General features: G+C 43.7%; 1 pseudogene; it reads left to right on the forward strand.

The window, feature by feature from the left end:
* Positions 1 to 6,939: 6,939 nt before the first annotated feature.
* Positions 6,940 to 7,313, forward strand: LOC122419577 (annotated as a pseudogene).
* The last annotated feature ends 1,350 nt before the right edge of the window (positions 7,314 to 8,663 follow it).

Raw genomic sequence — 8,663 nt, forward strand, 5'->3', positions numbered from 1 at the left:
TGACTCAATTGACTTAGTATGATAATCTCTAGGTCCATCCATGTGGCTGCAAATGGCATTATTTTATTCCTTTTTATGGCTGAGTAATATTCCATTGTATATATGCACCCCATCTTTTTTATCCATTCATCTATCATGGACAATTAGGTTGCTTCCATATCTTGGCTATTGTAAATAGTGCTGCTCTGAATATAGAGATGACTGTATCTTCTGAATTATAGCTTTGTCCAGATAAATGCCCAGAGTGCGATTGCTGGATCATATGGCAATTCTACTTTTCATTTTTTTAAGTACTGTTCTCCACAGTGGCTGTACCAATTTACATTACCATTTAAATGTGTGGGAGGGTTCCATTTTTTCCACCCTCCCCAGCATTTTTTGTAGACTTTTTAACAATAGCCATTCTGACTGATGTTTCTCTAATAATTAGCAATACTGAGCAACTTTTCATGTGCCTGTTTGCCATCTATGTCTTCTTTTTTTTTTAATGTCTTCTATTTAGATTTCCTGCCTATATTTTGATTGGGTATTTTAGTTCTTTGTTATTGAACTGTATGAGCTGTTTGTTTATTTTGGAAATTAAACCCTTCCTGGTTGCACTGTTTGCAAGTATCTTCTCCTTTACCGCAGGTTGTCTTTTCACTTTGTTTATGGTTTCCTTTGCTGGCAAAATGCATGTATCTTAAATATACAGCTTATGTAACCACCACCAACTCTAATATAGAACACTTCCAGCAGTTTAGAGTTTCTCTCAGGTAAAAGAACAGAGGGGACCAGTATTTTGACTTCTATCACCAGAGGTTAGTTTTACCTACTCTTGAACCTTTAAAAACAGCATATCTGACATCTTTCACTCACTATAATGTTTTTAAAAATCATCCATGTTGTTTTGTGTATCATGATTTTATTTGCTGTTGTGTAATATTTGACATGAATACATCACAGTTTATTCTACTGTTGGTGGATATTTGGGTTGTTTCCAGTTTGGGGGCTATTATGAATAAAGCTGTTGTTTACATTTGTGTATAAGTCTGTTTGTGAACACATTTCGGTATATACTTAGGACTGAAATTGCTGGGTCACAGATTAGCAGTATGCTCTTACAAGAACTACCAAAGAGCTTTCCATGGCCATACCATTTTATACTCCACCCGTGTATGAGAGTCATAGGTATGCTATACCCTCACAACATTTGGTATTGTCAGTCTTTTCAAATTTAGCCTTTCTGGTGTTTTTTTTTTTTTTTTTTTTGCATGTCTTTGACAAGCAGTGGTGTTGAAAAACCTTTTCATGTGCTTATTGACCACCTGGACATCTTCTCTCTAAAGTGCCTGTTGACAGGCACTAAATTGGCTTGTTTGATACATAAGACTTCTTTACGTCTGGATATGAGTTCTAGGCCAGACATATATATTTAAAATATATGCAACTAGAGATTATCATACTACGTGAAGTAAGTCAGAAAGAGAAAGACAAATACCATATGACATCACTTATATGTAAAATCTAAAATATATCTACAAAACGGAAACAGACTCACAGACATAGAGAATAGACTGGTGGTTGCCAAGGAGAAGGTGGGGGGGGAGGTAAGGACTGGGAGTTTGGGACTAGCAGAGGTAAACTATTACATATAGGATGGATAAACAACAAGGTCCTATTGTATAGCACAGGGAACTGTGTACAGTATCTTGTGATAAACCATAATGGAAAAGAACATAAGAAAGGATATTTATGTAACTGAATCATTTCATTGTACAGCAGAAACACAACATTGTAAATCAACTATAAACTTCAATTTAAAAAATTTCTTTAAAGGAATATAGGAACTTTCCTAGTAGTCCAGTGGTTAAGACTCTGTACTCCCAATGCAAGGGGCACAGGTTAGATCCCTGGTCGAGAAACTAAGATCTCAAATGCCATGTGGTGCGGCCAAAATAAAAAGGAACACAGCCTGACTGACACCTTGATTTTATCCAGTATGATCTGCGTTGGACCTCTGACCTCCAGAACTGGAAGATAATGGCTACTTTTAGCCATTATATACACACATGACTTCCCTGGTAGCCAAGTGGTTAAGACGCCAAGCTCCTAACGCAGTGGACCAGAATTCGTTCGATCTCTGGTCAGGGAACTAGATTCCACATGTCACAACTAAGATGGAACATCCCAAGTGCCACACACAGTTAAGGCCTGGTGCAGCCAAATAAATAATAAATAAATAAAATTTAAGTGGGCATCTTTTGGTTCTAGTCCAGCCCCTATAACCAACATAACAAGGTCTCTGGTGACTCAGGATGTGGAGAGATAGACCCAGAGTATAATGTGCCGGCAGAATGATGACAGGGAACACTCAACTTTAAAAGAAAAACATAAAAAAAAAACATAAAAACCCTTGACAAATCTGCACAGGATTTTAGGAAAAGGGAATCTGAAAATAGTACAATGTATTCGACTTGCTTTTTTCTAAAGCATAAGTTCCCATGATTTTGGCCAGAATTGCTAGGAATATAGATGCATAAGAGAGTAAATAACATTGCCCTCCAAAGGCAAGCATGCTCTTCTGATACAGTCTCAAGTTTGTGCTTGAGACTGAAGGTTGGTTTTGTTTAGTTGATAAGTCATGGCCAACTCTTGTCACCCCATGGACTGTATTGCTTGCGTGCTTGCTACGTTGCTTTAGTCATGTCCGGCTCTGGGCGACACTATGAACTGTAGCCCACCAGGCCCCTCTGTCCATGGGATTCTCTAGGCAAGAATACTGGAGTGGGTTGCCATGCCCTTCTCCAGAGGATCTCCCCAACCCAGGGATTGAACTGGCCGGGTGCCTCTTATGTCTCTTGCATTGGCAGGCGGGTTTATTACCACTAGCGCCACCTGGGAAGCCCCATGGCCTGCACAGCCTAGGCTGATTCAGCTCTATGGAGCGTGCAGAATCCACACCCGCCACCAGAGGGCAGGAGTCCCTGAGACACACAAACCAGGCAGGCGCAGCTTCAGGGGGTCAGTGCCCACTCTTAGGGGCATCATTTTTTCCCCTTAGGCAGGCTTGAGGCTACCTGCAAGCTCTCTGACTACCTGCAGGTGGAGAAAGCACCTGGCAAAGGTTAGGGTGGGCCAGACTTACTGTCCCTCTCAATCACAGGAGCACCCAAATCTCTCTGGTCCTGTGACAGGCTTGTTGCTGTCCCTGCTGCTATTTATATCAATTTCTCTTCCCTCCTACCGACATGCCAACAGTAACTTCTGTTTTCTGAGGATTTGCGGGGCCACCACTAACTTCTGTGCCGATCAGAACATGAAGTCTCTTTCGGGCAGACACAAGCTGGCATCATAGGACCTGGCAAGCTGGCTGACTGCTCCTGAGTTTAAAAAAAAACAAAACAAAAACCTCTTTCTGGGCAATTCTATGTGGTCGGTGGTCCTGAGACCTTCGTAAGCACCAGGCACAGTGCCAACAGGTGCTTCATATACTGTGTCTGACGGTCTCAGGACAGGCAGGCACAGAGAGTGTCCACATTCTCCTGGTGTGGAAATTGAGGGTGTCGATAACTCCTGCTCACACAGCTAGCAGGTGGGAGGGCTCATGCCAGAGAGAAGGGCAATGACTTTGGTTGCCTGAAACTTCCTCCCACACCCACTGCGCTCACTGGAGCCCCAGCTAATGCAGAGCCTCCCAAATGAGCTCCCCGCGTTCAAGTCTCCTGCCTCCCCTCCTACTCCCTCACAGCGGAGTGAATTTTTTTAGCTCCTTAAGCATTTTTGTTTTGTATGTTCTTTTTTCCAAGGAAGAAGCTGCTCCTTTCTTAACTGACTGGGTTTCACACGGTACCAAAGGCCCCCGCCCAGACACCCCTCAGGGCCCCACAGTCCCGAGTCAGGGCGTCCCGCATCGAGTAGGGTGCGGGCCGCCCTCCACTGCCCAGGGGTGTGGTGGGCATACCTTGCTGCCCATAAATACCCTCCACAAATACAGCCCAGCTGTTTTCAGGTAAACAGGCTGAGCTGCAGCAGTCCCAGGGCTTGGCGCCAGAGGACCCGGCTCTGAGGACAGGGGCCCCACGCTGGCACCTGCATCCACACCTGCTGGCAGTCCCGCCGCAGAGCGCCAGGGGTCAGAGCTTCCTCCTGGTCCCCGTGCCTGCGAGCCGCAGCCCCTCATTGTTACAGTGACTGATGTACAGAATATATATGTACAGGTCAAATTACACTAATTAAAAGAATGTCCAACTAGATTAACGAATGGAGCTTTTGTCCATTTTTCTAACGCTCCCAACATCCCCCTCCCTGCTTCCTAGGAAGGAACCACTACCCTGACTCTGTGGCTTATCTGATCACATGTGTGGTGGTGGTGGTTCAGTTGTGTCCGACTCTTGCGACCCCACGGACTGTAGCCTGCCAGGCTCCTCTGTCCATGGGATTCACCAGGCAAGAATACTGGAGTGGGTTGTCATTTCCTTCTCCAGGGGACCTTCCTGACCCAGGAATCAAACCTGGGTTTCCTGTATTGCAGGCAGATTCTTTACTGAGTGAGCTACGAGGGAAGCCCTATCACCTGTGTAAGTATATCTAAATGGGCTTCCCAGGTGGCTCAGCGGTAAATAATTCGCCTATAGTGCAAGAGACGCAGGTTCGATCCCTGGGTTGGGAAGATCCCCTGGAGGAGGAAATGGCAACCCACTCCAGTATCCTTGCCTGGGTAAAGCCCATGGACAGAGGAGCCTGGCGGGCTACAGTCCATGTGGTCGCAAAAGAGTCAGACATGACTTAGTGACTAAATAGCAACAAACAATGTACATCTATTTAGATGTTATTTAGTCTTGTTTGTTTTTGAATTTTATGTAAGTAAAATAGTACTGTATGCATTCTTCTGAGACTATTCTTTTGTGAGTCATCCCTGTGGACCTGTGTAGTTGGAGCTGATACATGTTCACTGGTGCATAGTATTCACAGAATGAACATCCCACAATGTCCGTGTCACAGGTTTAGATTTTGCTAGTACGATCAATCTTGTTCATATCCCCCAGGGCAGGTGTGCAAGCGATTCTCTAGGATATAGTGTCTAAAAATCTTTTCAGATAACTTAATTATGAGTACATGCCAAGGTTTTATTACAGTCTTGCTATAAGAACAAAGGGCTCTGATAGACAAGGTAGGGGGGATGCGGTCTTTTACCAAGGAATCCTCCAACACCAGCTCAGTGTCCTAGAATTTAACTCAATCTGATGCCGCCTGCCTGGAGTTATCATCAGATCCCAAAGGTTAAAGGCTCAGTCCCACCAGACTGTCCCCTCACCTCCCCCTCCCCAGACGCCAATACCAAGTCCAGGTTGTCACCTGTGCTTCTGACCCAGACCCACGGCCTCCTTCCTCCTGGAGTTTGACTGATTTGTTCAACCGGCTCACAGACACCAGGAAAACTGTTTACCCACCAGATCCCCGGTTTATCACAGAGGACATATCTCGGGAGCAGCCGCACAGGGCCAGGAATGTGGGAAGGGATACAGAGAGGGATGCCTCTCTGGGACCACTCTCACCGCCACTCGTCCCATCTCCACTGTTCACCATCACAAGCTCTCCAAACCCTGTACTTAAGAGACTTGTTTGTAATTTTAATTGGAGGAGAACTACTTTACAGTATTGTGATGGTTTTTTGCCATACGTTATTATGGAGGCTTCATTACGTAGGCGTGATTGATGAAATCAGTGGCCACTGACGACCGATTGAATCTCAGCCCCCTCTCTCCTCCCTCAAGGTGGGGGAGGAGGGCTTAAGCTTCCAACCTTCTGAAAAACAACCCCCAAATTTAAGGCCTTTCTAAAAGTCGCCTCATTAACACAAACTCTGGGAAGGTTGAAAAGTGCTCATTATGAATAATAAGACATCTTTATCACTCTGACCACTTAGAAAATTTCTAGGGTGTAGGAGCTCTATCATAGCAATGAAGATGAAGACCAACTTCTTACAAATCACATCAGCACAGTAATCTCTGTTAGACTGTGTACAATAGAAACATCTAATTAAAGATCTTCAGACCCAATAAATAAATAAATAAAAAGATCTTTAGACTCTTGGGGACTTCTGTGGTGGTGCAGTGGTTAAGACTTCCAGCTTCCAATGCAGGAGGCACAGGTTCAACCCCTGATCAGGGAACTGAGATCCCATGTGCCATGAGGTGCAGCCAAAAAAAAAAAAAATGTTAAGACTCATATTAAAGTATGGGTATCTAGTATCTCAGAAGAGATCTTATTTTGGTATTTTGGTTAAAATCTATCATAAAATCACTCAAATATGTTATTAGGAATGCTACCTGTTTGTGAATTATGTAAATCCACAGGCCAGACTGAGGGTAATTTTTCTTCTACAATAACTGAAGTGATATTGCTGGACCCAGGAACTATTCTTGCTCAACTTTGTTTTCCAAAGGGGTTGTAACAATTTAAACTCTCACCACAGTGGATATTGTCTGACTTTTTAATCCGTGCACATCTGCAGGTTATGAAGTGGTATCTCATCATGGTTTTAATTTGTTTATTCCTGATCTCCTTGAACAACTTTTTATGTTTGCATACATGCTCAGTCACTTCAGTCCTGTCCAATTCTTCACAACCCCATGGACAGTAGCCCGCCAGGCTCCTCTGTCCACAAGTTCTCCAGGCAAGAATACTGGAGTGGGTTGCCATGCCCTCTTCCAGGGGATCTTTCTGACCCAGGGATCGAACCTGTGTCTCTTACTGGCAGGCAGGTTCTTCACCACTAGCGCCACCTGGGAAACCCCAGCTTTTTATGTTTATTCCATCCTATTTCCTCTTCTATCTTCTTCATACACTCTAGATCTGTGCTATCAATATAGCAGCCACTAGTCATATGTGACAACAATTAAAATTAAATACAATTTAAAACTGAGTTTCTGGGCTGCAGCGGGAGACTTTGGCGCAATGTCTCACATCATCTTACCGGTACAGCCTACGAAGAGGCCAGAAGGTAGAACTTACGCTGTGAATCTGTGAATGAGTGTATGGAAGGTGTTTGTAAAATGTATGAACATCTGAAGAGAATGAATCCCAACAGCCCCTCTATCACATATGATATCAGTCAGTTGTTTGATTTTATTGATGACCTAGCAGACCTCAGCTGTGTTGTTTACCTAGCTGATACCCAGACATACCAGCCTTATAACAAACATTGTATTAAAGAGAAGATCTACGTGCTCCTTCATCAACAGGCCCAACAGGCTGGGAAACAGTTGAGTTTGGAAGCATTAGGGGGATGGGAGTGGGCTTGGAACACAGCTGTGTGCAGCGAGCTGTAGTGGAAGTTTTGTATTATATTTATCCTGTTTCCATTTTGGTATATCCTAGCTAGAACTGAATGTATTAGATAAAATGTGATGATCTTGTTCAATCTGAAACCGCCTTTGCCTCCCTCCCCCCCCCCTTTTTTTACTTAAACATTTTTATGATGATTTAGATGAAAGTTGGTTTTTGTCAGTTAACGTTGGTTCCAGTCCCTCAAACTGTTCATACTTGCTTTATAGCAGCCACTGTACTAATCCTCCTTCAAACTGGGGTGGGGAGTGGTGGCGCAGTTTAGTTATGTCCTCAAGACAAAGTCTTGGTGAAAAACAAATAAATGTTCTTTCATTAAAAATAAATAAATAAAACTGAGTTTCTCAGTCTCATTAGCCGTAATTCAAGTGCCCAGTTTTAATGTAGTTGAATTTATGAAAGATCTACCAAAGCTCTTTTCCTTGGTCATGAAGATATTTGCCTAGATGTCCTTGTAAAAAATATAAAGTCTTGCCTTTTACAGTTAAGGCCTAAATCCACCCATAATTTAGTTTTGGGTGTGGCACTGAACAGGGATATATTTTCATTTTTTTCCAATAGTTCCTTCTTTACTGAATGTATATTAGGCTTTTTAATATGCATGGCTCTTTCTCTGAGCTTCTAGTCTGTTTCACTGATCCTGAGCTGATCACATTGTCTTATTATAACTTTAAAATGTAATAAAGGCTTGATATCTTGGTTCTTCAGGAGTGTCTTGACTGTTCTCAGACCTTTGCACATCCATATAAAAAAATTTTTTTTTGGCCATGCCAAAGGCATGCTGTATTCCCCAGCCAGGGATCAAACCCACACCCCTTCAGTGGAAGAGGGGAGTCTTAACCACAGACTGCTGGGGAAGTCACCATAAAAATTTTAGATTTGCTGTTCAAGTCCCCCATAAAATCCTGTTATAATTTTGACTGGAGATGCTTAAATCTACAGGTGGATTTGGGAAAAACAAACTACTATCTATGTGCTAGGTCCTGCCCATGGCCCTGGGGATGTAGCAGTGAGCAAGACAGACGAGGGGATGTCCCATCAAAATTAGGGTAAAATCCAAACTCTTCACCATCGCCTACAAACCAGTCCACACAAGACCTTCCCCGACCCCCTGCTGGCCTCTCACCACTCGCTCTCACTCTGAGCTCCAGTCACAGCTTCCTTTGCATCCCTGGACGTCAGCAAGCATTCTCCAGCTGTGTTTTTGCCGGAATCCACTCTCCACTCTCTGCGCCTCACTTGCGTGACAGGCTCCTTCACCTTAAGCAGGTGTTTGCTCAAATGCCCACCTTTTCAGAGAGGCCATTGTGCTACCTAATAAAGCAGCATCTCTC

This window comes from Cervus canadensis, chromosome 1 (genome assembly GCF_019320065.1).
Source record: "Cervus canadensis isolate Bull #8, Minnesota chromosome 1, ASM1932006v1, whole genome shotgun sequence".
Lineage (NCBI taxonomy): Eukaryota > Metazoa > Chordata > Mammalia > Artiodactyla > Cervidae > Cervus > Cervus canadensis.